We start from the raw sequence: 12146 nt of genomic DNA, 5'->3' as shown, positions 1-12146 counted from the left end.
GAGGATCTACTAAGCACCAGTCACTTTATATACTCTCCAATTCTCACAACAATCTTGTGAGAGATATAGTATTATTTTATATGGCAAATGGGGAAACAGGCTTACAAGGATTTGCTTAGGATCATGCTCAGATTTCGACCCAGATCTGTTTTATTTTAAATTCAGATTCATCCTTCTACATAGCCACATATCAATAATGATAACCTTGAGAATTGCTAATAATAGTTTCTTGACTTTATTAATGGTTGAATTGGACTCATATTATCTATTTTAGGCTGATTTGTCATTTTTTTGAGTAGTATAGCATCCGATGCTTGCTTTTTTTGTTAAAATGTATGATTTTGATGAAATGCACTTAATACATCCTCACTCACAAATTGTGTATGTAGCTACCTACAAAAAATATTTGTAGCACTAAGTCCTTGGCTATGAAGGCAGTTCCAAATAAAAGAACATGTCAGCAGAGTCCTAGGCAATGGCAGTGCGGTTGAAATACACATGCTGTCCTCAAGGTGAATAATTTGAAGGGCATATTTTTTGAATGGATAAATTCTGATTTTTATTATAATTTTCAATGCTTTTTCAGTCACTCCTCATGTTTTTACATTTTAGTTACATGAATTTTCATTCATATTGTGGATTACAAGTAAACTGAATTTACAATTTGATGCCCCTGCCTGCATACTAATGATAACTAGCTTATTGCTCACCAGCTCACAGTGATCTGCTCAGATTGGCATATTGGACCCCGGGCATATTCATGAGGTAATGTATCTGCCTGCGAGTGCATGTGTGCATCTGGAACCTAGCGTATTGTAGGGAGATAGGCATGGCCTTTTCGGTGTGGTCCCTTCCTAGCTACAGGGCTTTGTGAACGTGTTCTTTTTTTTTTTTTTTTTTAATCTTCTAAGCCTCAGTCTCCTCATCTATTAAATTGGAATAATGATACCCATCTCTCAGAGTTTCTTGGCAAGTAAAGGGTACTTCAGATAATGTGCACCATACTCAAAACATGTAACTTCCCTTTCCACCCTTCTTTGTTACAAAAAACAAACAAGTATAGCAACAGTAGAATATTTGCTTTGCTTTTTCACTGGATCATAGTTCCACACACATGAAAAACCATGTCTGGTTAACCAACACAAGGTCTAAACAGATTTACAAGGGGATCAGATGCTTCCCCTTTCACCTGCCTGAGATGAAGGCACCAATGAGGCTGTCCCATGTGTGCAGTGCCTTCTGCCCAGATGTGGCACAAGTGCTCCAGCTGCCCCTGACGGGACTGGGGCCTCAGAATCCCCTTTGCTCTGCCTTTTGGGTTTTTGCCCCTAAAGCATCCTGGTCATCATCACTCACATGTGCTTACCAGGTTTCCCTTCTAGTTCAGAGGAAACCCATACTTTTCACCTGTGTCTTTTTGATCCCTGGCATTTTTCTAATGCCCCCACTTTTCCCAACTGCTCTTAGTTACAAATGGCCAGATTTCAGTCATTAGGAGAGTAGGAATTTTTTTCTTTTTCTTTTCCTTTTTCTTTTTTTTTTTTTTTTTTTTTTGCAGCCTGTCTCACTGGGGGCTGGATTCCAAGGAAGCAGCCCGTGCACTCACAGGCCAGGAGAGCCAGGATTTCAACGGTGTCAACAATCTTTGCTCATCATACCAAAAAAGCGCTGTGTCGGTGCCGACTCATTAGCATACAGCCGTGCTGTGCTTGCTAACAAAGCAGGCTCTGGGTATCTGCTAGTTTCTCAGCTTGTCTGTCTTCCTTGACCGAAAAGAGGAGAAGAAATAGATTCAGGCAAGGGTGCTGTCCCCCTCCTGTGGCAAGAAAGCATCACAAGGATTCCCAGAGAGAGCGAGCTTTGAAGTGGTGTTAAAGTCACCATCCTTGGGAGAAAGGAGACTGTCCACCCTTTGTTTTTCTGATCTTCTTTTATAGCATCAACAAGCAAAAGAAAAATCGCTATGTTCTCCAGTTAAAAATGATCGAGCCCTGCATGCTTCCTGGTCGTCTCTTTCGTTGTTGTTGTTGTTGTTGTTGTTGTTGTTGGAGTGCATAAGAAGAAATATCTGTATAGGCAGAGGTACACAAGCATGCTCTCCCCTCGGTCTGTCTCTCTATCCCTCTTTTGTTGGGGGGATGGAGGGAAGAAGAAACGTACAAGCAGATGTGCTGCTAGATCTACAGGCTTCTGCCAGCCATATGGCATCTTAAGGAAAGATGGTTGGAGCGTCTGGATTAGCAGAGTCGGGATGGGAAGCCATGTGTCGTGTTGGTACAGGCAGTTGTTTGAGCTCTCTCTAAATGGCTTCAGGAGATTGTGTAATGGAACAAATGGTCCTGCGAGCCCAGGAACAGCCTTGCCGCTGCTGGAGAGGCAATTGGCCCTCGGGCGGGTACTGCTTCCCTTTTTCCCCCAGTATTATGTATTCTTCATTTAATGTTCTTCGAACTCTGAGACTTGACTCGGAACTTTTCAACTTATTACGTTCGTGGGTTCTGTCTGCTCTGTGTCTGCCTGAACTCTACTCTCTCCCTAATCTGGTAATTAATAATGCCCCAGTCCTCTTCTGTGCCCTCTCCCTCGGCCCTCCACAGGGGGTCTGGGCTCAGCAGGCCAGCCTTTCGTGCCTCTTGACAAAGGCCTTTTCGGAGGAGGCTGCTCTGCTATTAGGGGTTGGGGAGTGGAGGGAGGATGTATCCACCCATCAGAATTCCCGGAAGCTTCAGGAGATGGAAAATCTTCCATTTCTTAATGAGTAAACTGAGAGCGTTATGTGGTCCCAGGTGTTAAGCACATGAGAAATATGTACCGTCACTATTTTGGACCTCATGTGTGGCATTTAAAAAATTATTCTAATTTCATACTAGTGAAAGCATTGAACTATTAGGTCACACGTGCCATTTACTCAGCAATTGGAGACCTCAGGACTCTACTCTCTAATACATAATTTAAATACTGTATTAATATACTGTAAATTGGAGAATTGAAACACTGTGAGGCTGGCAACACATGGGCAGTATTTCAACTGTGGTCAGGTTCTCAGGCCATTCTTACTTGGGGAGGCTGGAGGTGAAAGGAGCAGTGAGACCTCACAGCTAGAACAGATCTGGTGAGTTTCTTCTCTTAGGAAGGCTCTTTGGACATTTCAGCTGCGTATTAGGGCAAACAGATCTTGTTTTGTTGGTGTTTCAGGGTCATTGCATATGCAGTGCAGTGTCTGTAGCTGCTAAAATAGTTAGGTCTGCCTCCTCCCTGGGATAGATAACAACGCCTGAGGCTCCAGGTGTATCATACGTTGTGCTTAATGGAAGATAAAATGGCTAGTTGACTCAGTCAAAGAACCCGTCCATTTATCTGACTAAATCATCAAACCAGTTTGAATTAAGTCATCAGTTTGAGTCCCTGAGAGTAGCTGGTCAGTACCTGGTGGGCGTTTTTGTTTGGTTGTCTGTTTCTAAGTCCAGGACTGGAGAAAGAGGTCAGTACCTGGTTTGTGCTGCACGCCATGGGGGCAGAGTGCCCTTCTTCCTTTCTCACAGGCAATGACCCCAACTGCCCAGGACCCCAACAACGGGAGCAGGTAAGAAGTGCAGCTTCCAGGTTAAAAATCAGTTCACCTGTGGTCAGCTGTGTCCAGGCATCCAGGTTAAAAATCAGTTCACCTACGGTCAGCTGCGTCCAGGTTAAAAATGAGTTGCCTGTGGTCAACTGTGGGAGATAGGAAGCTGTCATGCCTATTGCAGCTTCCCTCAAAGGTACTTTGAGCAATGAAAATACATTCTCATTTATTTGCTGTGGAACAATGCAAAGCCTTCCCCAAAAAAAGAAATGAAACCTGGAGAATGTGTGACTGAACTCTAGTAGGAGAAAAGGACACAAGTCTAGAAATCTCAAGTGTCTTCAAACTGTTATTATTTGTATGGACTTGTGACTCCAGCAAACAACTTTTACTATCTTAAACAAGGTCATCTGAAAATCATTTGAAGATTGTTACCAAATTCCTTCGTAAATATTTTCTACAAGCATAAATGTCAACCAGAAATTTCAGATAAGGTACTATTTCTCCTGTGTGAATTCTTTGTGTTTAAAATTCATCTCATATACATAGGTTTTAAAACACGTTTTTAAATTTTCAGAGCTCATTTCATGCTGAACATGTTAAGTGCTAGGATATTCTTACTTTGTCTTCCGAGTTTAGGATCTGTGCGGGGGTGAGGGGGGTATCTGTAGAAAGCATAATTTTGATTGTTATCCACCAATTGGAAGAAATCACTACTTTAATCCCTTTTACCTTCCAAGTGTACATGGTCCCAAATTTGTCAGTCTTAGAATTTCTTGAAACAATGCAATTAAACTGCAACATATTTCCTAACATTCTTAATTAAGACAGTGACTGAAAAATGTAGATTAACAGAAGTTACTGTTTTTATCAACATATTTTCTCTCTCTTTCCCGCCACCATCACATCCCCCTCCCCCCACCCCTTTTTGCTTTAAATGTCTGATGTCAGTTTCATCCACATGTACATTATGCACATGGCACTGAAGAAACAAAGTAAAAAATTCTCTTTTAATTCTGAGCTGCATGCCCAGCGCCACATGCACTGTCTGTTACATGTCGCTTCTTATGAGGTTCATGCTGGGAAGTTTCTTTTTAAAGGCGAAGTGTTTCTGAAGGAAAGAGTTCAGGTTGGGCAGATTGTGTTAGAAAAATCTTACTGTCTCCGAGTGGAATTAATATACTGATTATTCTGTGCAGGCTCAAACTGGCAGCGTGTGCAAAAGTTCAAGAGTGTCTGGGAATTGAAATATGGAGGAGAAAGCGGGAGAGTGAGCAGAGACAAAGAATTGGAAGTAGGGCTCAGAAGTGAAACTAAACGGTAACTTTGTAAAGAGGGGAAGGGAATTCAAGTATGAACAACTGTCATGAAGCAGTACTGACTGAAAATATTTTTATGGATTCAGGAAGCCCCATTTTCCATGGCACTTTTTAGGAGTGGTCTTAAAAATGAGTTTGGTTATTGGAGAAGAGTTGACGGGGGCGGTGGGAGGGGGGCAGAAATACTTCTCTGAGTTCTGAAGGTCCTTGCCAGTTTCAATTAAGTCACATGAGAAGCTTAATCACTAACATAGAAATGTCAACGGGTTGCAGTATTTCTTTGACCTGTTAGCCAAGATTTTTTTTTCCTGTTTATTAAAATTTGAGTCCTCCATGATCACTGACAAACAATGATTCATTTGTTTACAAATAAGGAATTAAAAGGTAAGAAAAGCAAATGCAATCACGCAGCACCTTTCCCATCGCGGGGAAATCAACCTTTTTACTCATTGCCTCTCAGGGGAAAGAACTTGGGACGTGAGCATGGAGTTAATGAAGCTTTCACCCATCTCCTCCTCTCAACCGTCATCCCGGTTTAATCCTCTCCTTCTGCCAAAGTCCAGAGGCCCTGCGAGCCCCCGCGGAGTCGCCTGAGCCAGATGCTCCGCACCCAGCCTCCCCAAGCCCCGGCCGGCTGTCCTCCAGGTGCGGGCTCCGGGCCCTCTCGCGCGGCTTCGCTGCTCGGCGGAGCCCGGGCCTAGTATCCAGAGGCGAAGCAATCGGGAGGTCTGGGTGGGCAGGGAGGCCGAGAGGACCATGCACCGCCCGGTGGCGCTGAGACCTGGCTGCCTAGGCCACCCTGCCCGGCGAGGGAGAGGGATATCTCCTGCCTGGAGCGCTCCGCGGTGGCCCGAGAGCAGGTGCTGGCGTGCGGGAGGCGCACGTGGAGCCCTGCGGTCTGTTCCACCTGCAGAGGCAGAATTGCCCAGCGTGGGGTGGAAGGCGGGCTGGGAGCTCCCGGGATGCGGCGTGGCAGCGGAGGGCTCGGCTAGATGCGCTCCTCGGACTGGCTAAGTAAAGGAGGAGGCTCCTCCTGAGCGTGCACAGCCGCTCCTAACTCCCTCAACGGAGTTTCACTCAACTCCGAGACTGCAGCATTTTATTGGCAGCATTTAGAATGGGGGAAAAATCTACCTTCTGTTTAGCAGTTGCTCTTTTCTGAAGCAGAAAATATCTCTAGGGATGACATAGTAATAGGGGACCCCATTGCCATGTGGGTCAGGGATTGGGAGAATGTCCGGATCCTGCCAATGCACCTCTGTAAAAGGTGGCATTCAGCCTGGGAGGAGAGGAGCTGGCAGGGCAGGCCCCTCCCAGACACGCACAGGCCCTAAGCCCTGTCCTAGAGTCCCTCTCCTGTTGTCATTTGCTATCAGGGCAGTTCTCCTGCCACTAACCCTTGCTTCTCCCAACACAGCCAAGAGACAGGCATATAGCAGTGAATACTGTCTGGATGATTTCGCATGTCTGGGTCTGGGGTCTTTCTATTGCCTGCAGGGGTTTCCTAGTCTACCCAGCAGGCGCTCACCAGGAGTGGGGGCTGTGACTGGGACCCATGGCCTGTGCTGTGAGGGGTGAGGGGCCACTGTGTACTGTCACCGGGAGCAGCCCCGAAGAAGGCCCCTGCTCCCGCTTCCTTACAGCTGGCTCTTCCTCAGGAAATCTTAATGTGGGAAGGATGTGTGTGGGACTCCATAAGCAACACTAACCCAGTCCTGGGGAGAGACAAAGCTCTTGCCCTCTATCAGACCATCCTCGGAGATCTCTGGGGCCTCTGAGTTGAATCCCAGGCCCTCCCCTGCTTTCGCGAGGATGCAAGGCTTGTGCACATAGAGGGTTTCTGATTGGAACACCTAAAAGTTGATTGATGACAGAGAGATGGTGCTAAACTGGCATATTCCAATCTTGGTATTTGTTCTTTGTCACCTTCCTCAAGGCTCAAGGTGCTTTTTGGGCTAAAATGGGGCATTCTGTGAATGTGTGCTACTTTTGAAAAATAGAGGAAGGAGTGTTGGAAGCCTAGACTGGTTCTCTTGCCACTCCTCAAAAAGCAAAATTTTGCAGCCCAAATATTAAAAATTGACTCTGCATATTCCTTCTCCCCCACAGTGGCACACAACTGGGCAGGCTCCATCTCGTCTGCTGCTGGAGCCCACTAGAAACCAAATGAGCCCTCCAGCAGGCCTAATCACTCTGATCTGTCATGGACCTTCTAGCTGGAAGAGTTATGCCATCATATTATCCCAACACTCACCACTGTGTGGAGGACCCCCTTTTACTAAATGATTTATTGCTCTTTGCAGAATTCCTTTGGCTGCAGATTTTATTTCTGAGTCACTGTGTTCAGCTCAATTGGTCGCCTTCAGTTACCGTGGCAACCAGCAGATGGGGTTCTTTGACAAGGGTCAGCGGGGAGGCTGCCTTGGTTTAGACAGAAGAGGAGCTAAATAAAAAGCTTTCAGCATTGACAGTTCTGTAGTGGATGGCCAGGAGTTGTTATCAGATTACTTGCATTAAAACCTAATTAAGATGTGTGCCAATAAGTGAGCTGTAGTGATTGAATCTGGTTACTTAGCTGCCGTGGGCCCAATCTTATTCCATCACACCTCTGTGGCTAGTTTGACTATCCCAAGAATGGTCAGATATGAGGGAAATTGAGGAAGATCTCACCACAGTGTGGAACGTGACATACTCTGGGACCACAACAGGAGGGTTTTAGTCTCTGGGAGCACCAGGAAGACCCCATTCAAACAGAAACTTCCTGAAAACACAGCAGTGTGTCCCCCAAACCCAAGATGGCAATTGAACAGGACCTCCATGCGTCTGATAGTTCCATGTCTTCCGTTAAGACTATTGGTGATTTAATTGCAAATAGCATTCAACAAAAAAAAAAACTGGCCTGTAATCATTCTGGGTTAAAGAAGTCTAAATAGAGACATGCCAACTAAGTATGAAGGATCTTTTCTGGAGTGGGAAGAAAGGAACATTATTGGGCCAGTCAACAAGATTAGAATCCAATTCAGTAGGTTGGATGAAACTATTAGGTCAATATAAAATTGACTGTAGTTGTTAATATACTGTGGTTCTCTAAGAGAATACCTTTATCCTTAGGAAATACACACTGTAGCATATAAGATAAAAGGGCAATGGTGCATGCAGCTTACTGTCAACTGGTTCTGTACACACACACACACACACACACACACACACACACACACGGAGAGAAGGGAGAGCATAATAAATCAGATGGGGCAAAACTATTACAATAGGTGAGTTTGGATAAAGGGTATGTTGGTATTCTCTAATATTCTTGCAACTTTTTATAAGTTTGACATTATTTCCAAATAAACCAGTTTTTAAGGACGGCTTTAGGGTGAGGTAGGGTATGGTGTGCATGGCAGTGTGGGTTTTCCTGCTGGTGCTTCTTTATGGCCTTGAGCTACATGCAGCATAGATATTACTCTGCAAAGATTCTGATTTTCAACCATTTCCATTCCTCTGTCCCATTTCCTTTGCACAGTGGGGCTATCCTCACCATGACTCTGTTCTTGCTTGAGACAAAGCTGATTAAGGTAACTCTTGCTTCAGGCAGATGGTCTTCTAGGTTCTTCAAAGTCTAAGATTCATAACGTGTCAACTGCTGTCACTCTTGTTTCATGGTGTCAGGATCCTTTATTCATGCTCAGTCTTCCAAAGGTGTTACAAACTCAGCCTTGGTTAGATAGCACTTGTATTTTAAGAAGGTTACAAGGTAGTGATACAACAGATCTAATGGACCTAAGATGAAACTCTGCCTCCTTTTTGGTAGAAGCACTGTTTTAAGAAGTTGGTCTTTGACGAGCTTCGGTGACATTGTCAGAGGCTTTAGGGTCCTGTCGGAGGCAGCAGTGCTGGAGCTTGAAGAGCTGAAAGTGTCCCCTTGGCCATGGGCCCATTCACTGGGTATTCACTGGGGGCCTCTGTGGCACTGTGGGTTTCCCAACATGGCCTTCCAAGCTTCTGGCCTTTTTTGCATCCTTCGTGCCAACACCAGTCTATGGATGAGATCAATTGTGTCTCAAAGTGTGGTTTCCAGAGTACGGTCCTCAAACTGTTACTGGTCTGGGATGAGGCAAGAACTGAAATTGCGTCAGAAATTTTCCAAGCAATCAAACACTGCTTCTTCCTTTTTCTTGTACTCCACAAAACCATTAGACTGCAATAGATTGGAAATTTTAAAAGAATTAAAATCAAATTGGGTTCTCCTCACTGAGCTCACTGGAGAAGCCCTGGCCTAGGGATTTCTCTCTCCTCTGGCCCCCAGGCCTCGGAAAAGGAGCTGGTGTCAGCTGCGCCCGGAAGATTGCCCCGCGCGTTCTGTCTCTCAGGGTCCTTCCCTGAAATTCTTATGTTTCACATGGAATAGAAGAACGTCGGGCCTTTCAAAGAAGGATTTTGAGATGCTGCAAAGCTCACTGGATTTGGAGTCAACAGATGTGGGCTGTAGCGCCAGATTTACTACAGACAGGCTGCCTGACCTCGGGCAAGTCACTTATACTTTCTTGGTTTCACCATAATGGGCTGAACTGAGTGTTCTCCAAGGTGCCTCTCAGCCCTAACATAATATGATTCTTTTGATGAGAAGAGCAGGATTTGATCTCCCCCATCACTTGGGGGCATCCCCAAGGAGCCCCCTGTTCTTCCTCTGCAGGCAGCCAAGGCTAATTAGGAATCTGAGAGAATGAGCCAGGAAAGGGGCAGTACAGGACATACATGCTCTTCATTGAAGGTGGTTACCCCATCCTGTACTGCACGATCCTCAGGAAAATTCCTCTATTGAAACCATTATCGAACAGGATAGATTTAGGCAAAGGAAATGTAAACAGCAAACCAGCCACTAAAAGTGCCTTAATGTGACGCCTGTAATCCCAGCACTTTGGGAGGCTGAGGTGGGCGGATCATGAGGTTAAGAGATCAAGACCATCCTGGCCAACGTGGTGAAACCCCATCTCTACTAAAAATACAAAAAAAAAAAAATTAGCTGGGCATGGTGGCGTGCACCTGTAGTCCCAGCTACTTGGGAGGCTGAGGCAGAAGAATCGTTTATTTGAACCCGGGAGGCAGAGGTTGCAGTGAGCCAAGATTGTGCCACTGCACTCCAGCCTGGCCACAGAGTGAGACTGTCTCAAAAAAAAAAAAAAAAAAAAAAAAAAAAAAAAAAAAGTGCCGTAATGTTCTGAGCGAGAGTAATGGGCTAGAGCGTGTTCCAGAAGCCTCAGCACACTGCTTGTTCTCGCTGATAGGACCTCGTTCATGAGATGGAATTATGTAAAATGCCACAGCAATGGTTAAGTGTTAGAACAAAGTAATACAACTTTACATTAACATGGTTTATTCACTAGAATTAATGACCTAGAGCAGTAATCGTGTTTTCAAAACTTCAGCTTGCTGACTAGGTGTATTGCTATGTAAATAGCTAGCGATATTTGAAGATAGGAACACAGTAAAATCTGTAAAGTAATAGGATTGTAGAAATATGGAGCTGGAAGAGAATGTAGTCATCTAGCCCCGAGGCTGGCAAACTTTAAAAGGTCAGGTAATAAATATTGTAGGCTCCATGGCCATATGGTCTCTGTCGCAGCTACTCGGCCGTTATGGTGCAAAAGCAGCCATAGACCAAACGTGAATGAATGGGCATGGCTGAGTTTCAATGAAAGTTTATTTAGGGGCACTGCAAGTTGAATTTCATGCAGTGTTCACATATTATACTCCTTTTGATTTTTAAAAAATCATTTTAAAATGTAAAAATCACTCTCAATTGGCAGATCATACAGAAACAGGCAGTGGCCTGCAGTCTGAAGTGTGCTGACCTCACTTCTAGTTTTCTCCTCTCATTTCACATGTGAGGAAACTGAGATTCAAAGTGATCACAGGATTTACTTAAGTTCTCATGACTGATGCCAGAGTATTTTAGGAGCAGACTAGGAGAGTTTTCATATAGACAGTTGGTTGTTTTGATGATGAAAATTGAAGCCACACAAAGATTATTCTCCAGAAGAACTCATTTTGTATATGTGATTAATACTGTGAATTAGAATGTACCAGTAGTTCTCATGCTTAAGTATTCATCAGAGTCATCCAGAGGGCCTTATTAAAACGCATGCTGCTGGGCCCCACCCTCAGAGCTGATGGTTCAGAAGGTCTGGAGATTACTTACATTCTTAGTTTTACAAATGGAGAACCTGAGGTTGAGAGAGACATTCAGTTTCGGGCTTAAGGTAAAATAGCTAGCTTGTGATAGGGTTTTGAACCCATGTCCCCCATTTCCAAGTTCAGCACTCATAAGATTAGGATTAGAGCTACAGGTAATCATCAAGCAGAGAGGCAGGACTGGAGTTTTGTTTAGAGAGATCCTTCTAGTCTAGCTGTTGTGGGGAGTATGGATTACAGGGGGCCGTGTGGAAGCACACAACTCTATGAGAAGGCTGTGCAGGAACCTGGATGTGAAGTGCTGGCAGCTGGACTTCAAGAGTGAAGGTCATGGAATGGATGGGTGGGATGGATGGGTGGATGGATGAGTGGGATGGATGAGTGGGATGGATGGTGGGATGGATGGATGGATGGATGGTGGGATGGGTGGATGGATGGGATGTGTGGATGGATAGGTGGGATGGGTGGATGGGTGGGAAGGGTGGATGGATAGGATGGATGGGTGGATGGGTGGGATGGATGGGTGGGTAGGATGGATGGGTGGGACGGATGGATGGGCAGGACGGATTAGTGGGATGGATGGATTGGTGGGATGGATGGATCGGTGGGATGGATGGATCGGTGGGATGGATGGATGAGTGGGATGGATGAATGGGGGATGGGTGGATGGATGGGATGTGTGGATGAATAGGTGGGATGGGTGGATGGGTGGGAAGGGTGGATGGATGGGATGGATGGGTGGGATGGATGGGTGGGTGGGATGGATGGGCAGGACGGATGGATGGGCAGGATGGATTAGTGGGATGGATGGATCAGTGGGATGGATGGATCGGTGGGATGGATGGATCGGTGGGATGAATGGATGAGTGGGATGGATGGATGAGTGGGATGGATGAATGGGGGATGGGTGGATGGGTGGGATGGATGGATGGGTGGGATGGATGAATGGATGAGTGGGATGGATGGATGAGTGGGGTGGATGGATGAGTGGGATGGATGGGTGGATGGGTGGATGGATGGATGGGTGGGATGGATGGATAAGTGGGATGGATGGATGGGGGATGGATGGGTGGGTG

The 12146-nt window shown here is 45.5% G+C and overlaps 1 protein-coding gene across 19 annotated transcripts in view; it reads left to right on the top strand.

Annotated features, from left to right (window-relative positions):
* The window catches only part of SDCCAG8 (SHH signaling and ciliogenesis regulator SDCCAG8), a 249512-nt gene that overhangs the window by 218122 nt on the left and 19244 nt on the right, over window positions 1-12146 (top strand). For 2 of the 19 annotated variants that reach the window (XR_013415968.1, XR_013415965.1), the window contains 2 exons: window positions 4762-4882; window positions 5342-5526. The exons of the other annotated variants lie outside the window; for them this stretch is intronic. The gene's annotated coding sequence lies outside the window, so the exon portion shown is untranslated. The remainder of the gene's footprint in view (window positions 1-4761; window positions 4883-5341; window positions 5527-12146) is intronic. 19 annotated transcript variants of the gene reach the window in all.

This window comes from Macaca mulatta, chromosome 1 (assembly GCF_049350105.2).
Source record: "Macaca mulatta isolate MMU2019108-1 chromosome 1, T2T-MMU8v2.0, whole genome shotgun sequence".
Lineage (NCBI taxonomy): Eukaryota > Metazoa > Chordata > Mammalia > Primates > Cercopithecidae > Macaca > Macaca mulatta.
Note: the sequence above shows the minus strand (reverse complement) of the source record. Positions and strands in the feature narration are given on the sequence as shown.